Source organism: Cricetulus griseus, chromosome X, assembly GCF_003668045.3.
Source record: "Cricetulus griseus strain 17A/GY chromosome X, alternate assembly CriGri-PICRH-1.0, whole genome shotgun sequence".
In the NCBI taxonomy this organism is placed as follows: Eukaryota; Metazoa; Chordata; class Mammalia; order Rodentia; family Cricetidae; genus Cricetulus; species Cricetulus griseus.
The window spans coordinates 65,686,373-65,704,462 of record NC_048604.1 but is presented as its reverse complement, the minus strand read 5'-3'; the positions used below and the strand labels follow the sequence as shown (position 1 = coordinate 65,704,462).

The window sequence follows — 18,090 nt, the reverse complement described above, 5'->3', positions numbered from 1 at the left end:
ATACTACATATCCTACAGGACAAGTAGTTATAGAAGATCTGATCACACTTTAAAAGATATGCTTAATAAAAGAAAGTGGTGATAAAACCCCCAGAGATAGATTACACCGTGCTTTATTTACTTTAAAATTTTAAATGCTAAGGAACAAGAAACAACAGCTTCAGAGAGACATTGGATAATAGAAAAAAACTGCTGAATTAAATCAGCCTATATATTTTAAAGATGTGGTGACTTCATAATGGAAGCCATGGTGAGTGTTACATTGGGGAAAAGGTTTTCCTTTTGTTTCCACAGGAGAAGAAACATTATGGATACCAAGAATGATAAAGATTCGATTCGAACATGTGAGACCTCTTGATTAGGAAAGGTGATAATTCATCAAACAGCTTGGTCATTCAACTCAAGCTAACTTCTAAGACTAGCAAATGCCTTTCATTTGATCAGGTAAAAAATAATAAAATAATTTTGTAATTAAATACTTCGGTTGCCCAAAATAACATTTTGTCTTAACAAAGTTATAACCTGACAAAAAGGAACTCCCCAAAGTTAGGGTTGGGGAAGTGTTTTGTTTTTCTCTTTCCAGGAGAATAAAAACACCCATCTAAGGAATCTGAAGACCACTGGGCAAATGAGTCATCTGAAGAAGAAGGACGAATCATCCAGAGAAAAATGTCCCAAGAAGAAGAGTAGAATTGGCCTAATGGTATAACACATTTCTAACAGGATAAAATATCATAAATTCTCCCAAATATTTGTTTCTGCTGCTCTCTACAAACAAAAAAGACAAATGGTCTTTTCATGGTCCCAATTCAGTTAAAAATCAAAGCTGGCTTTGAAGTTGGAGTGTGACTCTCTCCTTTTCTAAACCCAAGCATGCTTGTTAAGAGGAAATCCAAAATCTCTGTCTCATATCAGAAGAGCTACCTGATGGGACAGAAGAAAACCAAAATTAAGGGACTATTCTATTGCCACTAAGGTATAAATATTCTCCCTAAATTTATAATTAAGATTACTGTATAATATATATATATATATGATATATATCATATATATATTATATACTTTTGTACATATATATATATACTTTTTGTCGTGACATTAGTGGTCATATAGAGTACTAAGTAATTCTAGAAATCAGCTTCATCTAGCTTCCTGTACATTATTTCAGGTTTGAGTCTGAATCACGTAACAAAGAATTAAATTTGTATACTCCAGATATACTTAATAGATGATGGTTTTGAACTTCTCTGAGATCTGCTGCATCTGACATTTAAAATGTTTGAGTTTTCTGCAATGACTCATGACCATTTCTAACAGTGATCTTTGAAGTCTCCAAAAAGATGATGGGGCCCCACAACAATTGCACCTAGATTGTAGTAACGTCATTAAGCTGACAAACACCACCCAAAGATCAGTTTTGAGCTATAAACTGCTCAGGACAATTTCAAGGCACTTAGTTTAGATGGTACAGCCTCACAGACTATCCTGATAAGCTCAACACTTTCCTATCACAGAGACAAAACAAAAAATAATACAGCTAGCTCTCCCATGACTTGACCATTATCTCAATTTTCTCAGGGTCCCCTAGAGATGCTATTGTCCCCAAACAACAGGAAATAATTTTAAGAATGTGATACCCACATTCTTAAGAGGTGGGGGTGGGTCCTTTTTGGTTGTTCAGTGGGTTATGAATGTTTGTCATCATTTAGGGGGTTGACTGCAAATTGTTACTGGTCATGATAATGGAGGAAACTAAGCAAGAGAGCTTGGATTCAAGGATCTCTTTCTGAGAAAAAAGGAAGTGTATGAAAAGGATAGGATAAAAGGGTAGATTATTGAATCTACTTTTAACTAAAAAGTAACTATTAATCTCAAATATTTTACATTGGTATGGATTTTTGTATACTGATACAAATTTAAGGTTATTTTGTTATACTGTATAGATGTTTCTATTCTTGTTTAAGGTATTGTATCTATGCAGCTCATTTAAAATGTAATGTATAATTAAGAAATACAGGTTAGTAATTAGTCATCTATAATAATCAAACTTGTAGTTATGTTAGGGTTGTTTTCAAGGTTAAACAAAGAAATATTTTAGATAGATAGTCTTAAAGTACTTCAGAGACCTACAGAATATGGTATCTAAGATGTTTCAATAACCTAAGGCTTTTCATGACAGCAAGACACATCATGGCAGCACCAATTTACTTTAAAAAAGAATGATGAGCATCGAAGAACCTCCATATGTAATTTGCTTTTGTTGTGGCAAAGTTAGCCACGGAAAACTAGCCTTTCCTCAACCGCTGACAGATGCTGTCTAAATTGTATGAGTAGGATACAAAGGAAAAAGACTACCAAACTTTGCCAAGACAAGGTAGGACAGTAATTCCTGCTTCACAAAAAGTCTGTCAGATATTCTAGGCCCATAGGCCAAAGATGGATGTCCCAATGTTGAAGAGGAACCTTGGGGTAACTATCTAGGAAGCCAGCTGTTTCTGCCATTTCTATAATTTTGGAAGATGCTTGCTCTGCATCTCCTGTTTACCTAGATGATATTATATCCTTCTTGCGTCTCTGATGAAGTTGAAGATGAGATAGTTATAGTTACAGTTTTCTTTGCTACCAAATCCAGAAAAGAAACTCACAAAAGAGGTATAAAGTGTATAAGATTGAAAGACACAAAAACTTAAATTGCTTTTCTAGGAAAATGTTTTGAGGTCTAAGAAGATAGTTTTGGGTTGGTAGTACAAATTAGAACAGAAAGCAAATTAGCTACAAAACTTTGAAATCACCAAGGTAGGATAGATAATAGAGCAATTACTCTGATTTTGCTAAATAAAAATGGACTGGACAGTGCTAGAGAGATGGCTCAGAGGTTAAGAGCACAGGCTGTTCTTCCAGAGGTCCTGAGTTCAATTACCAGCAATCACATAGTGACTCACAGCCATCTATGAGATCAGTTACCTCTTCTGGTGTTCAGACATACATGAAGGCAGAACACTGTGTACATAATAAATAAATCCTTAAAAACAAATGGGACTGAACATTGTGAATGTAATCCTTACTGCAAACTTGTAATTGCTGGCTGAAATAGCAGTATATTAAGGTGCAGTCATTATGCCAAAGTTAAAACAACATATGTACTTGTAAAATTTCACAAAATGAGTAAATTTGAAAAAAATTAGGACAAGTATTTTCTTCAAACTTAACTTACCCCACAATACAAAGTATACAATAAAAGCAAAATGTATGGGAGATACTGAAAAGGGGGAACAATGAATTAGTTCTTCACAAAGGAAAAAAGATTAAAACTGACAAGAATTTAGATCATGAAAAAGACACAAGATTCGAATAGATAAATTATGAATGAAAGGGGAAACATTGCAACTGATAGAACAGCAATGAAAAGGATTATGAGAGATGCTTATGTATAATTACACTCCAAAACTGGATAACTTAGAAATGAAGAAATTTATAGGAATACACACCCCACAAAGACTGAATCGTGAAGACAGAAAGTCAGAGCAGACCTGTAACTAGTATGGGAATTGAATATATTTAAGAAAAGACATTCAAGAAAGAAAAGCTCAGAACCAGATGGCTTCACTGGCAAATCTACCAAACATTTAAGTAAAAATAAGTGCCAATCACTTACAAACTGTTTGGGAAAAATTTGAAGAAAATTTGCAGGAAGTTGAAAGGAGCATTTCTAAATTGTTCCTGCAAGGTTAGCATTCCCTTGATAACCAAAGTAGACAAAGACAACACAAGAAAACTACAAGTCTCAGCTTTAGAGAATCTTTCTCCTGCAGCACATGGGAACAAACACAGAGACCCACAGCCGAACATTATGCAGAGAATGAGAGACTTTGGAACCCTCAGTCCTAAATGGGATGTCTCCATCAAATCCTTCACCCCAGAGCTCAAGGAAAGCCTTTGAAGAGGAGGCAGAAGGAGTGCAAGTGCCAGAGGGGATGCAGAACACCAGGAGAACAAGGCACTCTAAATCAATATGAGCAAAGCTCATATGAACTCACAGAGACTGAGGCAGAATTCTAAGGGCCTGCGCAGGTCTATATTAGGTCCTCTTCATATATATTATGCTTCCAGTTTACTGTTTTATGGGATGCCTGACTGTGAGGATGAGTGAGTCTCCTATTCTGTTTTTTAAGTATTGATATTTTTATTTTTAAAATACAGAAATTCCCCTGAACGTGGGTGTCAGTTTGGGGGCTTGGGCAGTCTGTGGAGCCTCTGGCAGTGGAACCAGTATTTATTCCTAGTGCATGAATGGACTTTGGGAGCCTATTCCCTATGGAAGGATACTCTCTCAGCCTAGATACGAAGGGGAGGGCCTAGGCCCTGCCCCAGATGATGCACCAGACTTTGATGATCCCCATGGAAGGCCTCCCCCTCCCTGAGGAGTGGATAGGGAGTGAGATGGAGAGATGGTGGAGGGAATGGAAGGGCGGGAGGGAGAGGGAACTGGGATTGGTATATAAAATAAGATTGTTTCTAATTTAAATAAAAATAATAAAAACATAAAATACAGAAATTGAGATTCAGGACCACACACCTGAAAAATGGGGAGCTTGAGATTTTCATCAAAGCCTTCTGTGACCAGAAAGCACTTGCATGGTAATAAATAATGGAAGCTGGTTACAAAGATGAGAAAGGAACTAATTCTCTACAACCACATTTTCTTCCCTTGGGAGTTCATAGTCTAATTTTTTTCTAAAATGGTACTCTTTCGATTAATACTATAATTAATACTTAATGAAGGTAATCTGAGCTGCAAATGTGCACAGAATTTGTAAAAAACAAATGCATATTTAACCCTACTGTTCTTTTCTCTTTGGGCTTTCCTACTCAACAGCATAGTCAGGAGCCTAATATGAGAAGGACCTTCATTAATCATAATGATGCATTTCCAAAATATGTTAAAATAATTCTTGTTAACTCAGAAACCCCAGTGACACTTTACCTCCACATCCTAGTAGCTGTCTCCACCTGCTACTTACTTCAGTAGGCCCACAAGTCCAAGAGACCCCTTCCTTCTGACACATCTTCACACAGGACTCATTAAGGTCCCTCCTTCCAATCTGACTGTGACTCTCCAATTGCCCAACAAGGTCTGGAGACCAAGGTAAGTGATTCTATATTTCCTTCTCTTGTCACCTTCCAAGCTGATAAGCCTTTCACCCAAAGCTATGACTTCAATACAATAGAATCTCCAGTCAACCCATGAGGCACAGGAACCTTAGCAAGTGACCATGTGCAACTTATTCTCATGCTTCCCTGCTTGTATCTCTTTTCTCTGGCCTCTGACCACTCTGACATACCTGAAGTATAATCTTTTGCCCTCTGGTGTCCCTCAAGCCACAGCATGTGGTCCAGAGACCCTAGTGAAATAATTTGTATCCCTTCTTCCTGGCCCATCCCAATTCTGAGTCCCCAGATCAGCACTCATCTGTACCAGGAACCTTGATTCAGTCTAATGGGACCAAGAGAAAGGGAATGAATGCTTCCAAACTCAAAGTATTTCACGGGTTGGAAAACTTAGTAGATACAATAAATACGTAAATAAACAAATATTTTTAAGAGGAAAATACATATCTGATGAACCTGATGAACATGGATTTTTTTTTATAAAATACTTTCAAACCAACACAAGAACACATAAAAATATATCTTCAATGACCAAATTGGTTTCATTCCAGAGTTTAAGGATATAAGTTGATAAGTGAAATGTATCACATGATGGTCTCAAAAAACAACAGAATAAATTTAATGAACAAATAAAGGACCTCTATAATGAAACTTCAAAACATCCAAGATATAAATTGAAGAATGAATTAGAAGATGGAAAGAACTCCAACACCCACCATTCAATAGAAACAAAATTGTGAAAATAGTCATTATTATAAATAATGCTGCCATGAACATTGTTGGGCAAATGTCCTTGTGGTATGAGTGTGCATCCCTTGGGTATATGCCCAAGAGTGGTTATCACTGGGTCTTGAGGTAAATTGATTCCCATTTTTTTTAGAAACTGCCATACTGATTTCCAAAGTGGCTGTACAAGTTTGCACCCCCACCAGCAGTGGAGGACTGTTCCCGTTTCCACATCCTCTCCAACATAAGCTGTCCTCAGTATTTTTGATCTTAGTCATTCTGACAGGTGTAAAATGGTATCTCAGAGTCATTTCGATTGGCATTTCCCTGATGATTCAGGATATTGAACAGTTCCTTAAATGTCTTTTGGCCATTTGAGATTCTTCTGGTAAGAATTCTCTGTTTAGCTCTGTTCCCCATTTTTCAATTAGGTTGCTTTGTATTTTGATGTCTAGTTTCTTGAGTTCTTTATAAATTTTGGAGATCAGCCCTCTGTCAGATGTGGGGTTTGTGAAGATCTTTTTCCATTCTGTAGCCTGATGTTGTGTCTTGTTGACAGTGTCATTTGCCTTACCAAGATGCCTCTCAACCAAAGAATGGATAAGGAAAAGGTGGTACATTTACACAATGGAGTACTACTCAGTGGTTAAAAAATGATGACCTCATGAAATTTTCAGGCAAATGGATAAAACTAGAGAAAACCATCTTGAGTGAGGTAACACAGACTCAGAAAGACAAACACGGTATGTACTCACTCATAAGTGGATATTTAGATGTAAAGCAAAGGATAACCTGACTAAAGTCCACAGCTCCAGAGAAGGTCCTCCAAGGAGGACTCTAAGAGGGACACATGGATCACCCTGGGAAGAGAAATTAGATGATACCTTCAGGGAAAACTGGGGGCTGGTGGTGGGTAAGAGGGAGGGGGATGAGAACAGGAGGGAACAAGGTGGTCTAGGTGGGGAGGGATGCAGTGGAAGATCAATGAAAGATACATCTTAATAGAGAGACCCACTATGGGCTTAGAGAGAAAAAGGTGCTAGGGTAACTCCCAAGAATCCACAAGGAGGACCCTAATTAAGACTCCTAACAATAGTAGAGAGGATACGTGAACTGTCCTACCCCTGTAACCAGATGGAACCAGAGGCAGAGATCCACAACCAAGAACCAGGCCAAGCTCCTGGAATCCAGGTGAGGAGAGGGAGGAGGGAATATATGAACAAGGGAGGTCAAGATCATGATGGAAAAATCTACAGAGACAGATGAGCCAAGCTTGTGGAAACTCATGGACTCTGGACCTACAACTGTGGATACTCCAGGGAACTGAATTAGGCCCTCTATATGTGGAAGACAGTTGTGAAGCTTGGACTATCAGAGGGACCACTGGCAATAGGATCATGGCACACGAGCTAGCTCTTTGGAGCCCACTCCCCATGTTGGGATGCCATGCTCAGTCTTAGTCCATGGGAGAGGGGCCTGGCCCTGCTCCAATCTGTTGTGCCAGACTATTTTGACTCCTCATGAGAGCCCTTACCCATGAGGAGGAGTGGACTTGGCGTGGGCTAGGGGAAAGGTGAGGGAAGGTGGGAGGAGGTGAGGGGTTGGGAGGAGGAGAACTGTGATTGGAATGTAAAAATGAAATAAAAAAATAAAAAATGGAAGTCGGGCGTTGTTGGCAAACACCTTTAATCCCAGCACTCGGGAGGCAGAGGCAGGCGGATCTCTGTGAGTTCGAGGCCAGCCTGGTCTCCAGAGCAAGTGCCAGGATAGGCTCCAAAGCTACACAGAGAAACCCTGTCTCGAAAAACAAAAATAAATAAATAAATAAAATAAAAATGGAAAAGAAAATAGTCATCATACCAAAAGCAGTCATAGATTCAATGGAATCCCAATGAAAATCCCATTGTATTTTTTCTCATAAATAGAAAAAGAATCTGAAAACACAAAATATAACCATATAAGCCCATGCAACTTCAATGACTGAATTTTAACAGAAATGCCAAAATATATATTTTGGCAAAGTCAGCATCTTCAACAAATGCTAAGGATAAACTGGATGTTTGTGTGTGGAAGAATGAAACTAAATCCCTCCTTATGTTGCTCATATGGAAATCAAGTCCAAGTGGATAAAGACCTCAACTAAAACCTGAAAGTTTGCAACTCTAGATGAAAGTGTGGAAAATATACTAGAAGACATAGATGTAAGCAATGGTTTTTAAAACTGGACTCCTGTTGCTTAAGAAATTTGGCTAACAATTGAAAACACTTCAGTATATCAAGAAAACTAAAAGAATGATGAGCAAAGGGGTCAAGACCAGGCTGGAGAAACACACAGAAGCAGCTGACCTGAACAAGGGGGAGCTCATGGACCCCAGACTGATAGCTGAGAAAACAGCATAGGACTGATCCAGACTCCCTGAACGTGGGTGTCAATTAGAAGGCCTGGACAATCTATGGGGCCTCGGTAGTGGATCAGTATACGAATGGACTTTGGGAGCACACTCCACATAGAGGGATACTCTCTCAGCCTAGACACATGGGGGAGGGCCTATGCCCTGCTCCAAATGTTATAACAGACTTCGAAGATCCCCCATGGAAGGCATCTTCCTCCCTGGGGAGCAGAAAGGGGATGGGATAGGGGTGAGTGGGGGGGCAGGGGAGGAGGGGAGGGAGAGGGAACTGGGATTGACATGTAAAACAAGCTGTTTTCTAATTTAAATAAAAATTTGGTAAAAAAAAATAAAGAAAAAAAAAGAAATTACCAACATATACCACCAGGAACAGATATTTATCATTTGTATAAAAATCCTACCCACTTTTGTTGAGTAAAAATGACTTTTCTCTTCTAGTTTTATAGTCAAATATACTATTCCTATTGCTGTTTTTCATTTGCTATGTTATCTTACTTTCTAGTAATTAAAAGTCATCACATGCAATATGCCATAAAAAAGAAAACTACCAGTCAAAGGAAGAGGCAGCCCACATCATAAGAAAAATTATTTGCCAGATAATTGATATATGGAACATGAAGAATACAAAAAAGATTGATATCTGGAACATATTGATATATGGAACATAAAAATCACAAAGGAAACAAGCAACCTAATCAAAAGAATGCACCTGGACACAATTAGTTTTTCTACTGCATCCCATTTAATTTTTTTCTTCATAAAAGCAAAGGTGACTAATATTTTGATAACATTTTAACAACAAAATAAAATATAAGATAAAAGAAAAACTATCACATCAAAATTGAACAAGGCAAACCAACAGGAAAAGAGCCCAAGAGAATGCACACGAATCAGAGATCCACTCCTTTGCATACTCAGGAATCCCATAAACACACTAAACTGAAAGCTATAATACATACACGGGGGACTTGGTGAAGAGCCATGTAGGCCCCATGTTTGCTGCCTCAGTCTCTGTGAGTTCATATGCACCTTGCTTAGTTAATTCAGAGGGCCTTGTTCTCCTGGTGTCCTCCATTCCTTCTGGCTTTTATACTCTTTTCTATTTCCTTTCCGTGGTGGGGGAGGTTTCCCTGAGCCCTAAGGGGATCTCCCTCTCTCTGTGTCTCTGTCTCTGTGTCTCTGTCTCTGTCTCTCTCTCTATCTCTCTCTGCATAATGTCTAGCTGTGGGTCTCTCTATTTGTTCACATCTGCTGCAGAAGGAAGTTTCTCTGATGATGGCTGAATAAGGCATTGATCTATGGGTATAGCAGAATATCATTAAGTTATTTTATCACTATTTTTCCCCAGACCAGTAGTGTTTGGTTTTACCTTAAGCCTCTGGGCTATCTAGTCTCTGGTTCTTGGTCACCCAAGCAGTGTCTGTTATGGGTTCCATCTTGTGGAGTGGGCCTTAAGTCAAATCCAACATTAGTTACGCCCACAAGCTTTGTGCCACCATTGCCCTAGTATATCTTGCAGGTAGGACATTATTGTATATAAAAGGTTTTGTGGTTGGGTTGGTGTTTACATTTCTCTTTTTGTAGCCTGCAGAGTACCTTTCCGTACCAACAATACCTGGATATATGGGTAAAGGTTCTATGTAGACACCAATTCAACCTGTCCATGTTCAATGAGTTGTGTAGATATTGTCTTCATCAATTGGGGCCTTGCTGTCAGTTTGTAGAGAGGAGAAAATTATTTTGGCAACAGCTTGAGTTGTTTGGAGATTTACATAGGACCCATTTGTCTAACAACTCAATTGGATGTAATCAAGTCCTGGTACTAGAAGCTTCATTTGGTGACGAAGGATGACCAGTTGGGACTCTGTCTCCTCCATTATTTGGATACTTCATTAGAGTCGCCTTCATGTATTTTAGGAAGTTTCTACTGCCCTAGATTTCCATACCACCCCGCAAATGCCCTTCAATTTTAGCTGTCTTTTCCCTGAATTTCCACCCTCAATCCTACCTCCCCTCCCTCTCTCCACCTGATCTTCCTGTTTCCATCTTCCCATGCCCCCACTCCACCCATATAATCCATTCTATTCCCCACCACCAGGGAGATCCACATGTCCCTCCTGGTCCCTTCCTCTATACTCAATATCTCTGGGTCTACAGCAAATATCCAGATATAAACAAACACCTACCATATTTGTCCTTCTGGATCTGGGTTACCTCACTCAGAATGTTTTTCTAGTTCATTCCATTCACCTGTAAATTTCATGATGTCTTTTTTTAAAGCTGATTAATACTCCATTGTGTAAATTACCATATTTTCTTTATATAGTCTTCTGTTAAGGGACATCTAAGCTGTTTACAGTTTCTGGCTATTAATGCAGAGCAGCAACAAACATGATTGAGCTCATGTCTCTTTGGTATAGTGCATCATCTTTTGCTTATATGCCCAAGAATGGTACAGCTGGATCTTGAGACAGATCTATTCCCATCTTTCCAAGGAACCACCACTCTGATTTCCTTAGTGGCTATTCAAGTTTGTACCTGTAATGGAGGAGTGTTCATTCCCCTTGCTCCACATCCTCGTCAGCATGAGCTGTCACTTGTGTTTTTTATCTTAGCCATTCTGACAGGTATAAGATGGAATCTCGAAGTCCTTTTGATTTGCATTTTCCTGATGGCTAAAAATGCTGAACATGCCTTTTTTCTTTTTTTTTTTATTTTAGAGGCACTCATATTTACATATCCATCTTCCCATTGCCTTGCCCTCCGATCCTCCCATGTTCCCCACCAACACCCCCCAATCCACTCCCCAACTCTTCTCCAGGGATAGTGAGGCCCTCCACCAGGGACCTTCAAAGTCCATCATATCATTTGGGGAAGAGCCTAGGCCCTCCTTGCTGTATCTGGGAATGGGCTCCCAAAGTCCATTTGTGCTCTAGGGTTAAAGACTGGCTCCACTGTTAGAGGCCCCATAGACTGTCTTGGCCTCCTAGCTGGCACCCACATTCAGAGGGCTTGTTTCAGTCCAATGCTGGTTCCCCAGCTTTATGACTAGGGTCTCCATGCTATCAGTAGGTCAGGTCAACTGTTTCTGCAGGTTTCTTCAGCACCATCTTGGCTTTTTTGCTCATCCCTCCTCCCTTTCTGCAACTGGATTCCGGTAGTATAGTTCAGTGCTTAGCTGTGGGTGCCTGTTTCTGCTTCAAACAGCTACTGGATAAGGCTCTAGGGATGGTAACCAGGGTAGACGTCAATCTCATTATAGGGGAAGGGCATCAAAGGCATCCTCTCCACCACTGCCTAGATTCTTAGTTGGGGTCATCCCTGTGGATCCCCTAACATTTCCCCTGAGACAGACCTCTCTCCAAACCAGTACTGTCTCCCTCTATAAAGGCATCTCCTTTCTTGCTCTCTTCTATTCCTCCCTTGTCTCAGTCCTCTTGTTCTCCTACCCCCTCTCCTTCTTCCTTTCCTACCTCCTTCCTCTTCCCCCCACCCCGTGCTCCCACTTTGCTCAGGGGTTCTTGTCCCCCTCCCCTTCTTCGAGGGACTATGCAATCTTCTCTTGGGGTCCTCCTTGTTTCCTAGCTCCTCTGGAAGTGTGGATTGTAGACTGGTAATCCTTTGCTCTATGTCTAAAAATCATATATGAGTGAGTACATACCATGTTTGTCTTTTTGTGACTAGGTTACCTCAATCAGGATGGTTTCTTCTAGTTCCATCCGTTTGCCTGTGAATTTCAAGATTCCATTGATTTTTTTCCCACTGCGTAGTACTCCATTGTGTAAAAGTATCACATTTTCTCTATCCATTATTCAGTTGAGGTGCATCTAGGTTGCTTCCAGGTTCTGGCTATTACAAATAATGCTGCTACGAACATAGTTGAACATATGTCCTTATTGTATGAATGCTCATTCTTTGGGTATATGCCCAAGAGAGGAATTGCTGGATCTTGAGGTAGACTGACTCCCATTTTTGTGAAAAACCACCATACTGATTTCCAAAGTGGTTGCACAAGTTTGCACTCCCACCAGCAATGGAGGAGTGTTCCTCTTTCTCCACATCCTCTCCAGCATAGACTGTCATTGGTGTTATTGACTTTAGGCATTCTGATAGGAGTAAGATGGTATCTCAGAGTGGTTTTGAGTTGCATTTCCCTGAAGGCTAAGGATGTTGAGCACTTTCTCAAGTGTCTTTCAGCCATTTTAGATTCCTCTGTTGAGAATTTTCTATTTAGTTCTGCACTCCACTTTTTAATTGTATTGTTTGGTGTTTTGGTGGCTAGCTTCTTGATTTCATTGTATATTTTGGTAATCATCCCTCTGTCAGATGTGGGGTTGGTGAATATCTTTTCCCATTCTGTGGGCTGGTGTTTTGTCTTGCTGACTGTGTCCTTTGGCTTACAGAAGCTTCTCAGTTTCAGGAGGTCCCATTTATTAATTGTTGATGTCAATGTTTGTGCTACTGGTGTTATGTCAGGAAGTGTTCTCCTGTACCAATTCATTCAATGGTACCACCTAGGATTTTTTGATATTTAAGTTTCTTGAGTTCTTTATACATTTTGGATATTCCTCTTCTATTGGATGTGAAGTTGGTAAAAAATCTCTTCCCAATCTGTAGGCTGCCATTTTGTCCAAATGATGGTGTCCTTTGCCTTACAGAAGCTTTTCAATTTCATGAGATCCCATAATTAATTGGTGATCTCAGTGTCTGTGCTATGGGTGTTCTGTTCAGAAAGTTGTCTCCTGTGTCAATGCGTTCAAGGGTATTCCTCATTTTCTCTTCTACTAGGTTCACTGTATCTGGTTTTATGCTGAGGTCTTTGATCCATTTGAAGTTGAATTTTGTGCAGGGTGATAAGTATGGATCTATTTGCATCCTTCTACATACAGATATCCAATGTGAAAAATACCATTTGTTGAAGATGCTGTATTTTTCCAGTGAGTATCTCTGGCTTCTTTATAAAAAGTCAGGTGTCCATAGATGTGTGGATTTATGTCTGGGTCTTCTATTTGACTCCATTTATCAATATGTATGTTTTTGACCAATTCCATACTGCTTTTATTACTATAGGTCTGTAGTACAACTTGAAATCAGGGATGGTGATATCTCCAGCAGTTAGTTAGTTAGTCAGAGTTGATTTAGCTATACTAGATTGTGTGTGTGTGTGTGTGTGTGTGTGTGTGTGTGTGTGTGTGTGTGTGTGTATTTCCATATGAAGCTTAAAATTGTCCTTAGAAGAGCTATGAATAATGTGTTGGAATTTTGATTGGGATTGCCTTGAATGGTGTCCGATTCTTGTGCCTTCTCTCAGGCTCTTTTTCTTCTGTTTGTTTAGTCCAATTCTGATATGTTACTTTATGTTTTATCTTAATATGTTTTATTATCCCTTAGAAGTCTGTTTATTTTTCCCATGACAGACAGAAAGAGAGTGAATCTGGAGGTGAGGAGGAACTGGGATGAGGAGTGGGAGAGGAAACCAAACTAGGATATATTGTGTGAAAAAATATTTTTTCATTAAAGGGAAAAAACTGCAAGCCAATACTGGTGAATATAGATCTAAAAAATCTTCAACAACAGTGCATTAAAAGGATTACACAGCACTACCAAAGGGGATAAATCTCTGGAAGGGTGTGATGGCTATTCTTGCTTGTCAACTTGACTACATCTGGAATTAACTACAATCCAGAAATTGAAGGTACACCTGTGAGAATTTTTGCTTGGTTTGCAGTGAGTTAATCCACTTCTTGTCTGGAACTTTGAGGTAGGAAGACATACATCTTTGATCTGGATCTTGAAGCAGGAAAACACATGCCTTTGATCCTGATCCTGATGGTAGAAGACATACATCTTTGATTCAGATCTTGAGTTGGGAAGACACAACTTTAATCTGGGCCATGCCTCCTGCTGGAAGTTTATATAAGGACATAGAGAAGGAAACTTTTTCTTTTTGCCCTCTTGCTCTCACCTTAGTAGCACATCCCATCGCTTCCTATTTGTTCAGGATTCCAGAATATACTGAAGACCACGTGAGACATCCATGCTTGTGAATTGAGCAACTACTGGATTCTTGGACTTTCTCTGTTCACAGCCAGTGATTTGCTGCATTAGCTGAACTGTAGCCTGTAAGCCATTCCAATAAATCCCCTTTATACATAGAGAGAGATTCATCATGCAAGTTCTATTACCCTAAAGAACCCTGACTAACACAAAGGGAATCATGATTCAATATATGTAATGCTATAAGATACTTCACATTACTGATTATTGAGAAAATCACGTTAGTGACAATAGATGCAAAGACAGCATTTGATAAAATTCACTACTATCTCATGCTTGTAAGAAAAAGCCAAAATGTAGCATTCAGGAAAAAGGCTCTGGCATAAAGTTATACATAAATCAATGAGCATAGTGGGAGTTCAAAAGTAACTCCTCACATATATGGCTAACTGCATTTTGGCAAAGATGCCAAGAATAAGCAAGAGGGAAAAGGGCAATCTTTTCCACAAATATTTTTTTAGGAAAATTAAATATACACATGCCAAATAATGAAATTAGACATTTATATTACACATAGGTGGGAATTCAAAATAGATTAAGACATTCTTTATCTTTTTAAAAAGATTTATTTTATCTTTGATTATATGTATGTGTGTATCTGTGTATGAGTATGATGTGCAGGTGCCCATGAAGGCCATAAGGGGGTATTAACCCTTCTGGAGCTGGAGTGACAGTGGTGTGACTTTGGCTTGGGAGCTGGGAAACAAATCCAGGTTCTCTGCATGAGCAGTACACAGCTGTCTTAACTGCATAGTCATTTCTCCAGCTCCTTGAATGTTTTTATTGTGAGTGTGTTGTGGGAGGGAGTGTGCACATGATTGGCACACATCAAGAGACTAGAGAACAACTTTTTGAAGTCAGCTCTCTTCTTTAAACTTTACATGGTTCTGGGGATCAAACCCAAGTCATCAGGCTTGTATGACAAGTGGTTTACCTGCTAAAGCATCCACAGGGTTCTTAAATGTACATTCTAAAAGTTTAAAACTATTAGTAGAAAATTTTAGGATACAGTTTCATGATACTGTCTTGGATATGAAAACAAACCAGGCAACCAAAGTAAAAACAGATGGTTGGCACGACATCAAGCTATAAAGTTTTTGTACCATAAAGGAAATAGTAGGATGGAAAGACAACTGTTCTACTGTGACAGGTCAAGACAAAGAAAGGATGTCTCTTCTAGTGTTCTTGCTCAGGGCATTGCAGGTTTAACTATAATTTCATCTCCTTGATGCAGAATTCCATGGAAAATTGCCCAACTCTATTCTAGGAACCAAAGGTTAGGATGGCCTAACTAACCCAGCTTCTGTTAAACTGCCTGTTTGTGCAGGACCCCCTCCAGCTAACTGCTTATCTTAGCAACTGTTAAACTGCTTGCTTCTTGGAAGCCAGCCCCCTGTGGCTGCTGAGCAAGACGGCAAGAAGTGGTTTCTGCCTTTTTGGACACTCAGGGCCACATCTAGGTCCTCGAACACTTGGGTGTGATCACAGCCAGCTGGACTAAAGACTTTCAATTGGCTTTAAACGGTGTGCGAGTGGTCATCTTTAGTGGGCTACCCACGACACTACCTTCAGTCCACGTCTATGATAAAATAATGTGGTGAAAGAAACTTAAAGAAGAGAAAGGGTTCATATGGCTTCCACTTCCTTGTCACAGTCTATCATCGAGGAAAGTAAGGGCAGGAGAGCAAGCAGGAAGTTTGAAGCAGAAACCATGGGGGAACACTGCATAGTAGCTTGCTCATTCTCAGGCTCATGCTTAGCTAGCCTTCTTATACAGCCCAGGATCATGTGCCTACGAATGGTGCTGCTGCAGTGGATGGGGCCCTCCTGCATCAACTAATAATCAAGAATTTCTCTCTACCCGTCATCTGAAGTAATTTGTGACAGTAAAGAATATAACGGTATTGGGGAGCATAAAATATCAATTATACTGGATTAGTTGATTATAAAAATCTGCTGAAAACCACTCTGCCTATAAATAACACTGTATAACACTTTATCTTTAAAATGTATTAGATGGTTCAGCAATTAAGATCACTGGCTGCTCTTCCAGAGGTCCTGAGTTCAATTCCCAGCAACCACATGGTGGCTCACAAACATCTATAATGTGATCTGATGCCCTCTTCTGGCATGCAGGCATAAATGCACACAGAACACTGTATAAGTAACAAATGAATAAAAAGTAAAATCCACAATACTATTCATCCTATTAAAACTTACTAGGTATATAATTAAGATGGAAAGTATAAAAGTATTAAAGAAAAAAAAACTGTCGATAGAACCTGATCAGAACTGACCCAGATTTAAGAACCGGTATGGGGCAGGGGATATGTTACAGTGATAGAGTACTTGCCTAGTATGTGTGAGGTCCAGGGTGGCTTCTCCAGCAGTGCAGAAGAGAAAAACAAATACACTCCCTTCAAGCAAACAAAAACAAGAATTAGCATAAAATTGAAGCAATTATGCTAACTTTGTGTTCAAAACGTTAAATAAAGCTAAAGAAAAATCATAAAAAATAAACTCAATTTGGACTTCTGACAATGAAAACTACAAGATAAAACATACGTGGATTTCAAGTGATCAAAGTAAAGAGAACAACTGACCTTCAGGTACCCAGCCCAAATTGATACATATCTATACACTACTCCCAGACCTAAGACTCAGGGACCATCGAGGAAGAGAGAGTGGCAAGATTGTTAGATTCAGAATGACAGGAAGTCTGCTGGGAGTGAGTCTTCTAGATTTGACAGTGAAGCTCTAGCCATGAAATCTCAATAGTGTAGCCACCTAAACATGAAGAATAACAGCACTAGCTGACATGCCAAAGTGAGTGGGGAAAATGTCACAGGGCTCTACCTCCAGATGAAGAATTGCAGGCAGTTAAAGACTGCTGTGAGAAGGAGAATTAATCTTTTCTGGTGATGAGCACCCTAACTGCTTATCAAATACCAAGTAGTCAACTCAAGAAACATACACATACAAGCAACACTAGAGATTTGGCCGGTTGTATTTACATACTTACTCACTTATATATATGTAACAATAATCACTAAAGTAAAAGTAACCATTAATTGGGGACTGGAGAGATGGCTCAGTGGTTAAGAGTACTGGCTGCTCTTCCAGAGGTCCTGAGTTTACTTCCCAGCAACCACATGTTGGTTCACAACCATCTATAATGGGATCTGATGCCCTCTTCTGGCATGTAGCCATACATGCAGACATCACTCGAACATAAAAAAGTATATACATAAATAAAATTAATGAAATAATTAAAATCAAAGTGTTATGTTAAAAAGAAGCCATGAATTTGGGAGGAAGAGGGGACATGGGAGATGCTGGAGGGAGGGGGATGTTGTAACTTTAGCTTAATTAAAAAATAAAATTTAAAAGTAAAGTATCAGATTGTGGAAAATATATAAAAATACTATGAAGATTTAGCAGCAGAACAGGAATTCAGAAGAAAGGAGAAGTGAAATTCTTGGTATACCTGAAGTAAAACTGGAAAAAAATTGTCTAAAAAAGCAAAGCATTTAAAAAGCTGATTGACAACATCTACAGGTCAAATATGCATTCATCTTGAGTTCAAGGGCAGATAAAGAAGAGAAATGCAGAAAAAGTATTTCAAGAATAATGGCCAAATTTTGCCCAAAATTTCTAAAAGAACCAAGAAGCCAAGTAAGCCCTAAAATAAAAGAACACAAAACAGTAAGGAACAACCATATTGTTA

At 39.2% G+C, this 18,090-nt stretch overlaps 1 long non-coding RNA gene across 7 annotated transcripts in view; it reads right to left on the bottom strand.

The window, feature by feature from the left end:
* Positions 1-18,090, bottom strand: part of Magee2 — a 156,642-nt gene that overhangs the window by 22,252 nt on the left and 116,300 nt on the right. For all 7 annotated transcript variants that reach the window (XR_004771363.1, XR_004771361.1, XR_004771362.1 and 4 more), the window contains one exon: positions 16,717-16,780. This is a non-coding gene — a long non-coding RNA (MAGE family member E2). The remainder of the gene's footprint in view (positions 1-16,716; positions 16,781-18,090) is intronic.